General features: G+C 38.7%; 1 protein-coding gene and 1 pseudogene across 2 annotated transcripts in view; both read left to right on the top strand.

Moving 5' to 3' along the window:
- The window catches only part of STK38L (serine/threonine kinase 38 like), a 77,895-nt gene that overhangs the window by 16,722 nt on the left and 43,438 nt on the right, over positions 1 to 17,735 (top strand). The gene's annotated exons all lie outside the window — the stretch shown is intronic.
- Positions 14,464 to 14,985, top strand: LOC139005611 (large ribosomal subunit protein eL21-like; annotated as a pseudogene).

Genomic DNA, 17,735 nt, shown 5'->3' with positions numbered 1-17,735 from the left:
GGTTAAAGGGAATCATACAGTATGTATTATATACTGTGACTTGCTTTTTTTTCAACTTTGTTTCTGAGTTTATCCATGTAGTGGTATTTTGTTCTTTTCCACTGCTGTGTAGTTTTCAGTTATATGAATATACCACAATATATATATTATTCCACTTTTGTTGGTAGTCATTTGTGTTGCTTCCTGTTTGTTTTGTCTGTAGGAACAATGCTTCAGTGACTTTGTTAACCATTGCCCCCTATTCCACATGTGCAAGAGTATGCTTATGGTAGATACCTAGGAGCAGAATTGCTTGGGCATTGAGGATGTAGATGTGCATGTTCAGATTTACTAAGTAGTATCAAACTCTTGTCCAAAGCAATTGTACCAATTTATACCTTCACCAGCAGTGAATAAGAGTTACCATTATTCCTTAACAAAACTAGATATTGACAGCTTTTTACGTTTTAACCTATCTAGGTGTGTGAACTCATGTCTCATTAGGGTTTTAATTTTCATTTCTCTGATTAGAATTATAGTTGAACATCTTTAATTTTGTTTATGAGTCGTTTGTGCTTTCTTTGAAATTTCTATTTGGGATTTTTGCTCACTTAAAATTTTGTTTGTGTGGGGTTTTTTTGGTATTGATTCATAGAAATTCTTTATGAAGGTAGGACACTTAATGTTGTTTAGAACAGTGCCTGATACATAGTAAGATCCAAATAAACAGCTGCTAATACTGTATTACTGTTGTACTGGTATTTAATTCTTTGTTTTTAGGTGTTGCAAATGTGCTATTTTGTGGTTATTTTTTCTTCTATGATAGTAATGTGTTTTTCACCTTAGTATTTTAATGTGTAGATTAGGTTTTATATAAAAGCTTGAAAACATAATAATAACTATGGCGTATTCATTTTGCATATGTTATATTTCATAACCTATAACTTTCAATTTTTATTATTTCTTGTTGTTGTGGCTGCTGATGTGTGTTTTTTTAATCCCAGGAAAAATGAACCCATTTAATCCCCTGTTCAAATTAGTTTCATTTTCTATGTTGTAGCTTAGTTGCAGATGCATCTGTCTCTCCAAATGTATTGTGATTATTTTTAGCTTCATGATTTCCAAAGTTTAATACTCATAACTTAGAGACTGAAATCTGTAAGAGTTTCCCATAAGAGATTCAAATAAATCCTAAACTGCTATTTTAGTTGAGTCCTTATGATGTTAAATCACAGACTTAAGTTCATTAAAATGTGTAATTTGGTGACCAAACTATCAAAGTATCATTTTCTTTAACTTAGGAGTAGTTCAGAGATCTAATTAACTTTTGATTGATTTTTCCACATTCTGGAAGAATGGCAGAGGGACATGTTAACAGTATAATTTTCAAATTAATAACAGTGATGATAGCAATGATAATAATAATAATAATAATAATAATAATTGTTTCTTTAAATTGACCACTTATGTGTGTCAGGTACTGTTCTAAATTTTTATTAACTCATAAGAATCCCTTTGATTGATGAGAATATTAAGGCTCAGACAGATTAATTAACTTCTCTAAGATCACACAGTTAGCAAGAGTGGAATCAGGAATTCAAACTCAGGCAGTCTAGTTCAGAGTCTTAGAAATAGATTCATTATCAACTTGGTATCCAAAGAAGTATTCATTCATTTTTAGCTTCAGGAGAAGAGTTCACTTAAAACTCCGTTTTTGTTTTGTTTTGTTTTTAATGTGATGGGGAAAGAATGGGAAACACATTTTCAATGTGGTAGGTGGGATCAAGTACTTTTAAGGTGGGAAAAGCTTAGAGCTGGAGTTGCCTGGTGTGTCAAGCTAACATGAACAGCTTTGGATCTTTGGGAGTGGATCATGGCCTATGAAAGATTTCAGGAAATTCATCGCCTTTCATTCAGTATCCCATATGCCATATGCAAATATTTGGAGAGTAGTCAGTGGAGATGGTTTTTAAAATACCACAGAGGAGGGTTCCAACTAATCTTCGAGCTGGATAGTTAATATTCAGTTGAGATAGACCATTCTAAAAGACTGTGTTATATAACTCTTATACAACTAGCTGATAAATAGCTAAACATATTTGAAAAATTTCCACATATTAATTTTAGTTTCAAAGAATTTTCCTCCTAATAATCTTAATTTTGGATTTAGCACATTCTCATTGATTCATGAAACAGTTTTCTTTATGTTGCCTCAGTACTTTGGCTATTGGCTATTTTCAGGTATAATTTTTGCTCAGCTGTGTGAAATTTAGCTATAGATTAAGTACTTAAGTGAATTAAGGGCAGTGCATTTACTCTAAAAATTATAGTGTTAAATGACTAAAGGAAAAGAATGAAACAAGTTATAGCTTCTTAACCATTCTGAGTAGAATTAGCACAGTTAGAACAATCATGTATAGGAAAGGTAGTTAGTATTGAGGTGATACACTTGTAGAGCATTATGCTGATGACTCAATTAGGGTGTGTATCTTACTGGAAAAGTTTGAAAACTTTGCTATGGGATTTAAATGATGTGTTTTTCCCCCTGTTGTTTCCCCCTCAAGGAGGGACTAATATGGTCATAATAAAGGATTGCAAATTAATTCGCTGCGTTCAAGGCATCACACAGATTGAATTCCATATTTGTCTAGGATGGAAGTCCAGACTTCTGTTTGGAGTGATTGAAGCTGGGCTTTGTGAGACTGGGTGCAACTTCCTTGTATTCAAGGGCAGGATCATCTTGTCAGCTGCCAAATGCCTTAGAAGATGTAAGGCCCTTAGAAGAAATGAGTCCCCAAATGTGGTTTGTTTTTAATGTTTCTCTCTACCCTCTTTCACCCCTCTCCACTGCCCGGGCACATACACAATGCATCTGCTTGCTATTTGGCAGTAGAGTCTGTGAGGATTAATTGTAGACATTGTTTTCTCTGTGGGTTGGGGACACAAAATTGCTCTTTAACCTTTACCCAAGTCTCAGATAAGTACTGAAAACTTTGGCAGTGAATGTGGACTCTAAAAGAAACACATAAATATTGGGAAAACAAATGCACATATCAGAAATCTGAAGAGCATTATTTTCTAAATTAGCTCCTTTTATGACTTGAGTCAAAGGTGGCCTTGATGTGTCAGAAAAGAAACTTTATTAGTTTTTTTTTAGAACCTCATGACCTTTATGCTATGTTGACAAAGCCATTAGGTGTTTGATTTTTTAAAACAAGGGTGGGACTTTATACTTTGCTAATTCCTGTGGAGTGGCTATGATTTGTTTCATGGAAGAGGTCCAGTATTGGAGGTAGAGTGGTAGAGGCCCTGAACTAGGAGCCTGATGCTGGCTCCATTTCTAAGTGTTGTCAATTTTCTGAGCCTGGGATTTTTAAAGTAGAGACAATAACACTTGCCCACATATCTCATATGGTTTAGGAGAGGCAATACTACATAAGTGTGAAGAGTCATGGGCTACTGAGTCTGACAGGCTTGTTTTGGTTGTATGTCATTGGACAAGATACACATTTTCTCTAAGCCCCCCCATCTTTTTGTACTATAGAATGGCAATACTTTATGTACCACTTCTTGGGGTTAATGCAAAGATCAAAATCAAATGAGGTAATATATGTATAAACTGTTAAGCATGTTACCTGGGACATGATCAATGTTTTGTTAATTATTATGACCTAGAGGCCTGATGGATGAAATTCATGCAAGGGCCTTGGCCCCGGCCCCTGCCTGCCAGCTGCTGCAGCTGGGGGCCTCTGCTGGGGCCCCTGCCCGCTGTGGCTTCGTAGGGAAGGAGGAAATGTCCGGAAGGACATCTGATCTAATTAGCATATTACGCTTTTATTATTATACATGAGTATAAAATCAAATGATCAGATTTCAAGGTTTTGATGTTTAGTACCACAGGCTCACTGCTGAGAAAACCTGACAGTATAAGGAGGTACTAATTAAAAGATAGGCAGAATTTTGTAATTTCAGACTAATAGTCATTAATAACAGGATATTGTCTAGATTATCTAACTTTATGTGCTTTACTTTTCCTCTTTATTCAAATGAAGATAATAGTTTCAAGGGAAAAATATTGCTGTTGTTTTGTAAAAATTGGGATAAAAGTCCTTATGGTTTGTGGCACCTGAGACTGAGCATTTCTAATACTTCTCTTAGAAGTGCCCTTTTTGGGGCTCAGATAAAATATACTATATAATTTATAAGAAAAAATACCTTATAGGCTACATATGAGTAGTCTAACTCTTAATAACACGAATTCAACCATCTGCTTCATTGTCTTAAGACATAATAGTTTAAAAACCTGGAAGGTTTAAGGGAAAAATTGCAGAAGGACATAAAATCACCTGATAAAGAATTTTCATCTTTTCTTACTTTTACTTGTGCTTTTTATCAAATCATTGCTAATATGGCCAGTGAGCAGGGAGTTAACCTCCTGCACCATGTGGCACTGTTTGTTTCATTTGTTTATTAACTTATCACACTAAACACATAACCCACGTTTATTGTTCTCAATAGGTTTTTATTGATCTTAGAGAGAGGGAGAGAGAGAAACATGGATCAGCTGCCTCCTGCACTCCCCCTACTGGGGATCGAGCCCACAACCCAGGCATGTGCCCTTACCGGGAATCAAACATGCCACCTTTTGGTGCATGGGATGACAATCAATCAACTGAGCCACACTGACCAGGGCCATAACCCACATTTATTAAGCACCCACTCTGTGCTAGGCACTGTGTTTGAAGCTGTAATGATGATGAATGGATGCTATCATTCCATGCTATCGTTTCTATATTATCTTGAAAAATGAGGGAAGAAATACAGCAGAGTACCTAAAATCTGCATTTCTAAAATCTTTGCTTTATTTACCTTTGAAGAAGGAACTGGTTATTGTACATTAACAACCATTTATGCATGTATCTCAGTGTACTTTCCTCTTCCTACTCCAGAACCCAAGGTGCTGCTTTAAAAGTATCTCAAGAACCTCCACTAATATTGCCTTGATTCCACCCCTCATCATATCCTGCTGGATCATTTTAGGTATCTCCTAAGTACTAGGTAAACCTCCCTTTCCTCCTTTGTTTCTCTCTTCTGTCCTTCAAACACTGCCAGCCACCACCAAATCCAAATTCTTGTTGCAGCAGTTCATCTAAAATGTAAATTGGATCTCATCATTTCCAGGCTTAGAATCTTTAAAATACCTTCCTTATCACTTTTCGAGATACCATCCAAATTCCTTGGCATCACATTCATAGTTCTTCTCAATCTGATCCCTACTTTTCTATCCAGTCTCATCTCCTGATACTTTCTTCCACTATCTGCATATGAAAATGGAAGCCTTTTGGTATTTTCAACTCCCTTATTTCTGTCATCATCCCTTACATTGTATTGTTTTCATGTGTTTACTATAAACATGTATCTTCCATGATTAGATTGGCAGAATTCTATCATTTAACTTTGTATTCTAGCTACATGTAACACTGCTTGGGTACATAGTAAACATTCCCTAAATGTTTGTCAAATAAATAAATAAATGAGGGGTTAAATATATTTGCATGTGGCCTTAGTCTGATATCAGTAACATTTGCAGTTCTTAACTGTATTATACAATAACTGTGTTTTATAATTCTAATAATAATCTTGTAGTTAAATAGGGACTTAGATATCATCTCATGCAACCATTTCATTTTTTCAGATGCATAAACTCAAAACCAGAGACTGAGTAAGACCAAGGCACATAGTTGATTAGTGGTAGCAGCATGACTAACACTGGCCTGGCTACCTGATCCTCTTGTCATAAATAGGACTAGCAGATTGAAATGAAGCAAGACTTTTAACATGATGATGGTTAATCATTTATTGTAGTTGGGATTAAAAATAATTTTATTATAGAAAAATTTAAATATACACAGAAGTAAATAGGATAGTACAAAGTGTCCCAATATACCATCACCAGCTTAAATAGCTATCAAACCATGACCAGTCTTATTTCAGCTATATTATTTTGTAGTATTCCTTGGTGTTATATTATGTCATCCAGAAATATTTTAGTATGTGTGGGATATAATTTTGATCTTTTAAAAGGGGCCTCTCTGGTATTTTGGATAGTCATGATACTTCAAACAAAATAATGAAGTCTGATTGAAGACCTGGCTGCCTCCCACTGGGCACTGGTCTTCTGTCCAGTGCTCTCCCCTCCCTCTGCCAGCTGCTCCCAGAACCCCACTTCACTGAGCCCATCTCACTGAGCTTCCTTTGTCCGTATGCTCCACAGAGAGTTGTGCTTTTTTAATTCAACTCTGTTAGATGGAAGTGTAAAGGGAAAAAAAGTGATGGTGATTATATTAATAAGGAAAATAGATAGTTGCTAGTAGAAAGCAAGATACTCTATGTATAAAGTTAAGTAGCTTTAAAATATTATAAGAAACCTTTAAAAGACAAAGATTCCTCGGATCTTTGTCATTTTATTTTCTTAAGATTACATTATAAAACTTACTGTTGCAGGTTTTATTACCAATTATTACAAACACAGAGTTATAGAGAAAAGTATAATGAACATTTATGTGTCTGCTGCACAAATGTTAATATTTTATAGTATTTGTCTCAGATTTTATTTAAGTAACAAAACATTACAGATAGAGTTGGAGAAGCCTTTCTGGTTCTTCCCTCCCTGCCCTCCCCAGAAATAACCATTATCCTAGATTTAGAATTTTTATTGTTTCAGTGCATGTATAACCAACCTTATGTTGAGCAGTGTGTTGCCTTTTATAAAGCCATTTCACCTTTTCCATTTGACCTTCACAGCTCTTGAAGTATGTGGGGAACTACATAGAGTTTTTATTTCACTTCTAAAAATGTACAGCCCACCAAATTATCCCACTTTCACTTAGTAAAAGCTATCGGGTGTGGAGTACTGTTTATGATTTACAGTGTCTCTCATTGCAGATAGAGTTCTGAGGTTTGTGTGTGAAAACTATTCAACCCTGCTGTGCTCTCTGCTTAATTTAAAGTACTAATAGTTACCTGTAAAAGTACAAACAGTATAATAAAACTGGCAGGATCCTCAGAAGGTTAAATAGTCTTAACTTCCCAATATTAGTGAAAATGCCTTAAAACCAACTCAGAGGTAAGTTTCCTGCTCATTTCCAGAGAAGATACTCTCCCTGAGTAATGCTTCCTGGCATGACAGATTGGTAAAGAAGTCACTGAAATGTCTTGCTTTGCATTAATAAAGTTTTAAAAATTAAACAACTATAGAGTTTTCATATGATTTAAATTTTTAAAAAAGTTTTTACCCTGTTTCCTACCAACCAGTATTCCCAGCTATCTTTAGCATTAGTTTTTGCTCCTTGGAAGGAGAAACAGTACTCATCCTGTTTATTCAATGATGACCAAAAAAAGTTCTCCCCACCCCCCTTTTTTAAAATAAAAAAACAAATCTAGTGCTCTTAAAAATTTCTGACTCAGTTATTTTGGAGAGAACTATCTCTTTCCACAAATAGATGAGCCCACATACTAGGTCTTCTGAGTGAACTGGTACATTTCCATGACGTCAGGAAACTGGGTGGAGTTTTTGTGGATGCAAGGCCAATGGAATAGGGACTTTTTAGGCCAAGTATAGTGGGAGTAGGATCAAGTTCTGGTATTAAATAGCCCCTCAAGCCACAAAGCATTTAGAGATTTCTCATTGGGGTAATCCAGTGCTGATCATAATTGATGTACTAGTATATCATCTGTAGTAGCTGCTGCAAGAACAATGAGAGATGCTTGCTTATAGGATCGCTGACCTTTGATTAAGGTGCTGTAAGTGTGACTCAGTCTTGATTTATAAACCAAGTTGAAATCATCACTGTTTTTCTTCTTATGGGCTTCTCAGTAGCTGTCATTAAATTTTGATGACTGCCAGGCATTCAGTTAAATTAAAGTTGACCTACCCAATTTATTAGTTTTCATTGAGCACTGCACTGCAGTCCACATGGATCTTTCCCTGTTCTGAAGCCCTGCTTATGAAAGAAAGACCCACCCAGGCTTTTTTTTTTATTGATTCCAGAGGAAGGAAGGAAGGAAGAAGGGAGGAAGGGAGGGAGGGAGGGAGGGAGGGAGGGAGGGAGGAAAGGAAGGAAGGAAGGAGGGAAGGGAGGAAGGAAGGAAGGAAGGAAGGAGGGAAGGGAGGAAGGAAGGAAGGGAGGGAAAGGAGGGAGGGAGGGAGGAAGGAAGGAAGGAAGGAAGGAAGGAAGGAAGGAAGGAAGGGGAGAGAGGAAGAAAGAAAGAAAGGAAAGAAAGAAAGAAAGAAAGAAAAGAAAAGAAAAGAAAAGAAAAGGAAGGAAGGAAGGAAAGGAGGGAGGGAAGGAAGGGAAGGGAGGGAAGGGAAGGGAAGGGAAGGGAAGGGAAGGGAAGGGAAGGGAAGGGAAGGGAAACGAAACATCATTTGGCTGCCTCCTGCACATACCCCGACCCCGACCGGGGTCGAACCTGCAACTTGGGTATGTGCCCTGACCAGGAACTGAGCCCAAGACCCTGCAGTGAGCAGGACGATGCCCTCACCACTGAGCCACAGCAGCTAGATGCACCCAGGCTTATTTGTCACATGTACTGATTATTTTTGTAGGTTACTCTTGCTTTTTTCAAGAGTATTATAGGATAGTAGAGTGCTCATGTCATCTCTCTTACTACTTGGGTTTCTTCCTACTAGTATACTGTCCAGTGTATGACAGTATGCTAATGATGCCAATTATTTGATCAGCCTTACCTAGAAATGATTAGCTTAGCTAGTGTCTTCCTTCTATTTTTCTATCTTTTGCCAGACTGAAGCCCCAACTGTCTTTCAGACATCTCCTAATAGAGTTATTGAATTTCTTATTTAATACAGGCATTATAATTTTGGATGCAGCTTTTTAAAAGGGACTTTTAAAAACCTTAACCTTGGATTTGGATACTTGTTCCTCAGGTGGAAGAAATAACTTCACAAAGGAACTGAAATTAAAATGGTAATTTTAATCACGAATCTGAGGCTGGGTTAATTTAAATCATGCTTTTTTTCTCTTTTCAAAAAGGTGTTACCCAAACAAAATCTCAACATTATTTTTAGTTGAACTTTGGAAGCAGATTCTAATATTCATATAAAACAGTGTGTAAGAATTTGGGGGGAATACAAAGGAAAAAGAGAAATTTGCCCAACCAGATGCCAAAATATATTTTACAGCTCTAAAGATAAAATAGTTTGGTTTCGGTGTGAGAATAGATAGATGATACAGATGGATGATGGATAGATGGATAGATAGGTAGATGGAAAGAACAGAGAAGTTATTTAGTGCAAAAGTACTATAGTTGCTAATCATGCTCCTAAATCTTGTACATATTTTTTCGTAGTTTTACAATTTTTTTGCTATATTCTTTTTTTTTTTTTAATATATTTTATTGATTTTTTAACAGAGAGGAAGGGAGAGAGATAGAGAGTTAGAAACATCGATGAGAGAGAAACATCGACCAGCTGCGTCCTGCACATCTCCCACTGGAGATGTGCCCGCAACCCAGGTACATGCCCTTGACCGGAATCGAACCCGGGACCCTTCAGTCCGCAGGCCGACGCTCTATCCACTGAGCCAAACCGGTTTCGGCTATGTTCTTAAGTATGACACTCTTTAGTTTTGTAAACCCTTGGAGTTGCTATATTTCCACAAATTTTTATAATGGGAAGAGCTGAGGAAAGTAACATCTATATATATAAAACCCTAATATGCAAATAGACCAAACAATAGGTTCTTATGACGTGCGCTGACCACCAGGGGGCACACGCGAAACATGGCAGGTGTCGGCAGCAGGCATCAGAGTGTGGAACATGGTGGGCATCAGCTGAGGTGGGATGGTGGAGCAGGTGAGCAGGGGCACCAGACCAAGGTGGGGTGCAGGTTGCTGTCATTGGGGTGAGCCTCTGGTGGTTACTGAAAATTCTTTGCTCCCACGTGCCACAGTCCCACTGGGTGCTTGCACCTGCTGCCAGCGTCTGCACCTGCTGCCGGCGCCAGCCCCACTTGCACCTGCTGTCGATGCCGGAGCTGCCGCTTGCACCCGCTGCCAGCCTCAGCTCCACCATCCCACCTCAGCTGATGCCCACCATGTTCCACGCTCTGCACCTGCTGCTGACACTCCGATCGCTCATTGCTGTCCTTGGGAGAAGCTCAGTGCTTCTCCACCTCCCCCTGCTCCTGAGGGGCGATCAGAGCTGGCAGCCGCTGCTTGTACCCACTGCCGGCAATGGCCCCCTGCTAGCACCCACAGCTGGCGCCGGAGCTGCTACTTGCACCCGCTGCCTCTGCTTGGCACCAATCCCGATTGCTTGGTGCCGTCAGCAGGTGCAAGCGGCAGCTGCTGGCCCCGATTGCCCCTGAGGGCTTTTACACCTCCCCTTGCTCCTGAGGGGCAATAGGGGCAGCAGCCACTGCTCACATCCGCTGCTGGCACCGGCCCCAATCATTTTGCACCATCAGTGGGTGCGAGTGGGGCTGGTGCCATCAGCACATGGGAATGGCAGTGGCGGGGGGCTGCCAGCAGACAGTGGACCAAGGGTTGTGGCAGGCGGGGTCGGGCGGAGGTGCAGAAGATGAGTTGAGATCCTCCCCCGTGCCCACTGCAGCCTTGCAGCTCATGGTTCCTTTAAAGGTGCACAAAGTTGTGCACTGGGCCCCTAGTCCTATATAATAAAAGCCTAATATGCCAATTGTCCAGTCGTCCAGTGACCGGTTGACTGTTCAGCCAGTCAAAGTGTAATATGCTAATGATATGCTAAGGCCTCTCAACTGCTCGCTATGACGTCCACTGAGCACCAGGGGGCAGACAGTTGACTGGTCAACCAGTCACTATGATGTGCACTGACCACCAGGGGGCAGATGCTCTGACCAGTAGGTTAGCTTGCTGCTGGGGTCCAGCCAATCGGGACTGATTGAGACAGGCTGAACACACCCTGGAGCCCTCCTCAGCTGGCCAGCCTTCGATGTCCCTCTCGAGCCCCAGTCGTGCACTGGTGGGGTTCCTCAGTCTGGCCTGCACCCTCTCGCAATCCAGGACCCTTTGGGGTGATGTCAGAGAGCCAGTTTTGCCCGATCCCACAGGCCACTCCCCTCAAGAGGGCGCCAGATGCAGGGCTTACAGCTGGCAAGTGCTACTGCGGCGGCGGCGCAAGCCTCTCCTGATCGTGGGCTCAATGGGGCCGGGATCAGTGGGAGAGGCAGGTAGGAACTGCAGGCAGCATTGGACTGTAGTTTTTGGCCCTATCCCTGCAGGCCACCCAGAGGGACCCCACCGGTGCATGAATTCGTGCACTGGGTATCTAGTTTATTATAAAGAACTTGTTGCTTTGAGGAACAAAGTCCTCTATGAAGGGAGGCTAACCCACTTAAAAATAAAGGTCAGATGAGAGATGATGTAGCTGAATGGGTTATGAGCTTAGGCTGTGGTATGAAGCAGACTAGGTTCCATTTACTTGTATGTCTTTGGGATGGCAACTAAGTTTCAGTTTCTTTTATCAGTGTGAGAAACATATTTTATAGAATTGTGAAAATTGAAGAATGTCATGCATGCTAAACATTTAGCATTGTACCTGACACAGAGGTGTTTGATAAGAGTTACCTGTGGTATTATTATTATTATTATTATTACTTAATATTTTTTAAAAAATCCTCACCTGAGGATATTTTTCCATTGATTTTTAGAGTGAGTGGAAGACAGAGGGAAACATCGATGTGAGAGAAACGCATTGATTGGTTGCCTCCTGCACGTGCCCCAACCAGGGAGGAGCCTACAACCAAGGTACATGCCTTTGACCAGAATCAAATCTGGGACCCTCTGGTCTACAGTCCAGTGCTCTGTCCACTGAGCAAACCGTCTAGGGCTGGTTTTATTATTAATAGACCTTTGAAAGCACTATGAAGGGTTTTTGTTTTTTAAACTCTCAATAGTTACAAGTCATGAAGACTTCAGAAAAGCAACTTACAAACAGTATACTTTATTTTCAAATCAGTTTCATAGTTTTCTTGGAGACAAGCAATTCTTCTCTTTGCAAAATGGACTGACTATATAAGAACGTTTGATTTTTCAGTAAAGAGAATTAAAGAATAGCAGTACTGATCCCATCTACCTTTTTCTTATTTTCTGTCAGAATTTGAGCAAGTTAATTGTTACAGTGAAATTCTTCATTTTTATGGAGAATATGAGAAAAAGAAGTGAGTTTCAATTTCAGTGGAAGAGATTTAGGTTAGATGTAAGAAGAACTTTCTGATTCTAAGGCTGCCAAGGAGACCTTTGTGGCCTCCTGAGGTTATTTCAGGGCCCCTAATGCACATTAAACCTGGACTTCAACCCTAACGAAGCATCTTTGCCTGAATTCTGGCTACCACTCAGCGTTGGTTAATCCTCCCGCACATACAGGAAAGCATTCTGATACTTTTTGTCTATTTAAAAATAACAGGACAGCATAGGCTAGACAATATATATTTTAACTAATATGTGAAATAATTGCTAAATTTCTAACAGATTATAAAACTCTTGCTGCAGTTATAGAGCTGTTTTGGGCAAGAGGACAGGTTAAGTGGGAAGATCGTTAATGCAGCCTTGTTTCTGATAGAAGGATGGGTGAGTTGTTTCTTTAAAACCAGAAGTTATACAACAATTTAAGATTTATCAAGAATAAGTAAGGTGATCATATAAAAACAGACCAGTAATTTTCTTGATTTGCCTTTAGGAAGGCATGGATTTATTTTTGGCTTTAGCATTGTTAAAGTAATTGAGTCTGGTCCATAAAGGGTAGGCATGATGTTAGAACAATAGAACAATAGTCCTGTACACACAGTTCAGATCCCAGCTCTGCCACTTTCTAGCTGGCCTGTGGCAAATAAATTAACTTTTCTGAGCCTCAGTTTCTCATTTGTAAAATGGGGAAATTGTACCTTATCATATGGTTGTTATGATGATTGAGATAATGCACACAGCACTGTCTGGCACAGAGAAAGTGCTTAATAAATGGTAGCCATGATGATGACAGTGATGATCATGACAAGAACAAAGGGCATTGATTAGTTGCTTTAAAAAAGGAAATTATAGCCTGGCCGATGTGACTCAGTGGTTGAGTGTCAACCCAGGAACCAATAATTCACTGGTTTGATTCCCCTTTAGGGCACATGCCCATGTTGTGGGCTTGATCCCCGATAGAGGGTGTATAGGAGGCAGCGGATCAATGATGTTTCTTTCTCATTGGTACTTCTATCTCTCTATCCCTCTTCTTTACTCTCTCTAAAAAGCAGTAAAAACATATTTTTAATAAATTATATATGCTAGTCCAAATAGTTAGGGTCCAAACTATAGGCTCTTAATGCCACATCTGAATAATAGAAAATTTTAGTTTGGAAACCAGTGTTTTTACTTATATTCTTAATCTTTGAGTTGTGTGACAGTTTTCATTTTATTCTACTGATTTATGGGAAAGTACCTTTCTTCTAATATAATAACTATAGATCCTGGATGAACTAAAGGATATTCTAAGTTTTTTCTTAAGTTGAAGAAATTGAAATTATTTAAATATTGACATATGGTATGATTTCAGCTATTTAAAATACCTCAGAATGGGCTGTGAATATTGTTCAAATATAGTCTGAATGGTTTAAAGAATTTCTTCAATATAAAAGTAGGCAAGAGACGTAAATCAGGCAGAAATAATACTTTAAAATATATTTAACTCATTTTAGTCAAAGAAATGCATAAGCAAAACTAAGACATCATAGGTCCTTTTTAATCAGGCTGTTGAAGATGAAAAAGATGGACAGTGCCCTGTTTTGGCTCTTAATGACTTGATGGTCAATTGTGACTGTCTCTCTGGAAAGCAGTCTGGCAGTGTGTATCAGAATTTTAAATGTGAATATTTTCTGATTCAGCAACTGCATGTCTGGAAGTATATAATAAGGAAATAAGAGAAAGAGTGAACAATACATGATCTAATTACCTTCACTGCGGAGTTGCTTTTTAAAAATACCCCCTCAATGGAACCCATCTTAACATCTATTAGTGGGCATTGGTTTAAAACTGCAGCACTGTAGAAGATGGAGTGTGCCGTGTTTGCTTAGTTTCAGAGGGACCTAAGTTTAAATCCTGGCTGTACCACATTTAGCTGTATGATTTTAGGCAAGTTACTTAATCCAGTTGAGTTTCACTTTCCTCATCTCTAAACGGGAATAATAATGGCACATACGTTTTAGGATTGGTATAAGGATTAAGCGAGATGATACACATAAAGCACAGTGTCTAGCCAAAAACAATTCATGTTAGGAAATATTATTACTATGTGCTTCTTAAAAAGGATAAAAAGGATCTATTTGTATTAACAAACATTAAAGGATGTCTGTAAGATAGTAAGGGAAAAGCAAGTTTCAGAACACTCTATATGAGCCCATTTATATTAAAACTGTGTGTGTGCCCTTATGGCCAGAACCGCCATCTTCCAGTAATTCACCAAAATGACTAACACAAAGGGGAAGAGGAGAGGCACCCCTATATGTTCTCTAGGCCTTTTAGAAAACACGGAGTTGTTCCTTTGGCCACATACATGAGAATCTACAAGAAGGTGATATTGTGGACATCAAGGGAATGGGCACTGTTCAAAAAGGAAGGCCCCCCAAATGTCACCATGGCAAAACTGGAAGAGCCTACAGTGTCACCCAGCGTGCAGTGGGCATTGTTGTGAACAAGAAAGTTAAGGGCAAGATTCTTGCCAAGAGAGGTAATGTGCGTATTGAGCATATTAAGCTCTCTAAGAGCCAAGATGCTTCCTGAAACGTGTGAAGGAAAATGATCAGAAAAAGAAGGAAGCCAAAGAGAAAGGTACCTGGGTTCAACTGAAGCGTCAGCCTGCTCCACCCAGAGAAGCATATTTTGTGAGAACCAATGGAAAGGAGCCTGAGCTGCTGGAACCCATTCCCTATGAATTCATGGCATGATAAGTGGGGAAGAATAAAAAAGACTTATGTGCTCATAAAAAATGTTTCTCTTAATTGAGTGGAAGTGTGGCATCCCTTCCCCCAAAGAATAATTAAAGAAAACTTTGTGTCACCCTTAAAAAAACAAAAACAAACTGTGTGTGTGTGTGTGTGTGTGTGTGTGTGTTTATATATGCATTAAAGTTTTGGAATGACATAGCAAGTTAACATTTAATGACCACTCTACTAAGTCTCAGGCACTGTTTCAAGTGCTTTAATACATATCAATCAATCAGTTTCTTAAAATTAGTTAATATATTTTAAGTGCTTGGAACAATACCTATTCTTTATAAAGAGACTTAATAAAACTAGTTATTAATTTTCACATGCTGTCATTATCTTTACTTTATAGATAAGGACACTGACACACTACAGTTTGTAAGCGGCAGAGCAAGAATTTAAATCCAGGCCGTCTAACTCTAGTCTATCGCCCAGTAGTTAAAACTGAGTATTATGGGAGGCAGGATTGCGAGGTCATTTTCACTTTACATTTTATCTGCTTCTGAATATTTTCACATTTATACATGAAACACTTCGCTTTCATAAATACAAAAAAAAGATATTTCCAGTTTGGAAAGAAAAAAGTGTATTTTTATTTTAGAAAATTTATTTTTTCTGCTATAAAATACCGATAGCAAATTCCAGACATTTGAATATTCATATGTATACTTGGGTTTGAACTTATGCTTGGTTGTCATGAACAAGGAGTGCCCATGACCCCATCCAATGTATAAGATTTTGAGAACCTCACTTTGGGGAACATTTTACAAGGAAATAATTATAGACAGAGGTAGGAACCCAAGCTAAATCTACACCACTTAACGGTGTCTGGCTTCTGTAATTAAAATCCTAATAGCTTCCAAGAAGCTTTTAGTCATGGTATTTTGGTTTCTAGAAAGTATAGAGTAAAATGTTATTCTTCAGCCTTCTGAGAAAAGCAGGTAGAAGCCAGTTATTTGATCCATAGATTCACAATCATAAGAGGAAGCAACGATTTAGTGTCAGACATGGACGTCGGTGTTAGAACTAATAGATACCATGTCATCCAGAACTCAGCTGTTGGCTGTCAGTGTTCTGATAGCCAGTTTCTTTGCAGGGTCTGTACCGTGTCCTACAGCTGCCACTGCACTGTGCTCTCTCCAGCTAGATTGGGAGCTGCTCATGAGGGTTGAGTGTTCTAGTCCAAGCATTTCTACCAGATAGCCAATTGACTGTGGCCTCACTTCTGTAAAAGGAGGGGCATGGACTAGATAACAGAGTTGCTGTTTTCAAGTTCTGTGATTCTAATAGTCTTACCAGTTTGTGAACTAAATTTACAATCTTAGACTTATTGTGGATTCTAAAAAAATGCTGAACAGACCTGGCTGGGTAGATCAGTTGGTTAGAGTTGATGCTGATATGTCAAGGTTATGGATTCGATCCCTGGTCAGGGCACATACAAGAATCAACCATTGAATGCATAAAAAAAAATAAATGGAACAGCAAATCAGTATTTCTCTCTCCCTCTCCCTCTCCCCCTTACCCTCTCCCCCTTATCCTTTCTCTAAAAATCAAGAAGAAAAAAAAAAGCTGAACATAATTAAGCATATAAGCTGATTTATGGAAGGGTTTGCCAGTATACTCACTTGAATTACAGGATATCCTTGATAACAACAAACTATACAATGTACTTTTTGTTCCATTTTAGGTATTTTTTCTCTCCTATACTTTTTTTTAACAAATAAACCAGAATTGTGTTCTAGAGATTGTAAGACAACAAAATGGTATGGCCCTGTTTGATCTTAGATAATAAGCTGTGCAAGTATGTATTACAAAGATCACTAGCACTAAAAAATGTTTTTTCTGCCCTAACCGGTTTGGCTCAGTGGATAGAGCATCGGCCTGTGGACTGGAAGGTCCCAGGTTCGATTCCGGTCAAGGGCATGTACCTTGGTTGCGGGCACATCCCCAGTAGGAGGTGTGCAGGAGGCAGCTGATCAATGTTTCTCTCTCATTGATGTTTTTAATGCCCTGTCCCTCTCCCTTCCTCTCTGTAAAAAATCAATAAAATATATTTAAAAAAATGTTTTTTCTGCCATTTTGTACTATGGTGTTTTAATGAGGTGGATGCCTCCTGGACTTTCTCACAGTTACAGAAGTCAAGTAGTGTGTGTGTTTAACACAATATCTGAGTTTGATGAGTCACATGGTATGTCTGCTTTTAGCTGGGAACAGAGTTCTTTGGTCACTTGTGATGGTCAAAAAGTCTCTTGGGAGAGTTGACTCAAAATAACTAAAAGTAACTCATAGCTACTCATATGTTAAAATTATAAACTTGATGATACCATGTTTTAATTTTAGTCTAATTTTTGCCCTCAAAAAGGACTGCTGCTTCTGGCTTTTAAGTTGTTAAATTAGTGTGATCTCTTTCAGCAAGTGGTTTTTATTTGAAGGGGAACCATAAACAAAATAACACAGTAATTTTCAAATTAAAATTAAGAAACATGAAAGAAATTTGTACAGTGGTGGGCTCCATATAGATCTCCCCTGAAGCTATGCAGTGATGATGAAGCTTTGAATATTTCGAATGAATGGAAAATTAAAATAGGAGTTTATATTTTCAATTTAAGTCATGTTTTAGAAATTTGCATTTTTACATTCTCATTTAAACTCATCTTTTTTCAAGTTTAATTTTGTGGCAGTGTCGGTCTGTTTCTCTCTCTCTCTCTCTCTCTCTCTCATTTCTATTAGAAGCGC

Source organism: Myotis yumanensis, unplaced genomic scaffold (genome assembly GCF_028538775.1).
Source record: "Myotis yumanensis isolate MYYU_CA2020_CCGP unplaced genomic scaffold, mMyoYum1.0.hap1 SCAF_3, whole genome shotgun sequence".
NCBI classification, from domain to species: Eukaryota; Metazoa; Chordata; class Mammalia; order Chiroptera; family Vespertilionidae; genus Myotis; species Myotis yumanensis.
Note: the sequence above shows the minus strand (reverse complement) of the source record. Positions and strands in the feature narration are given on the sequence as shown.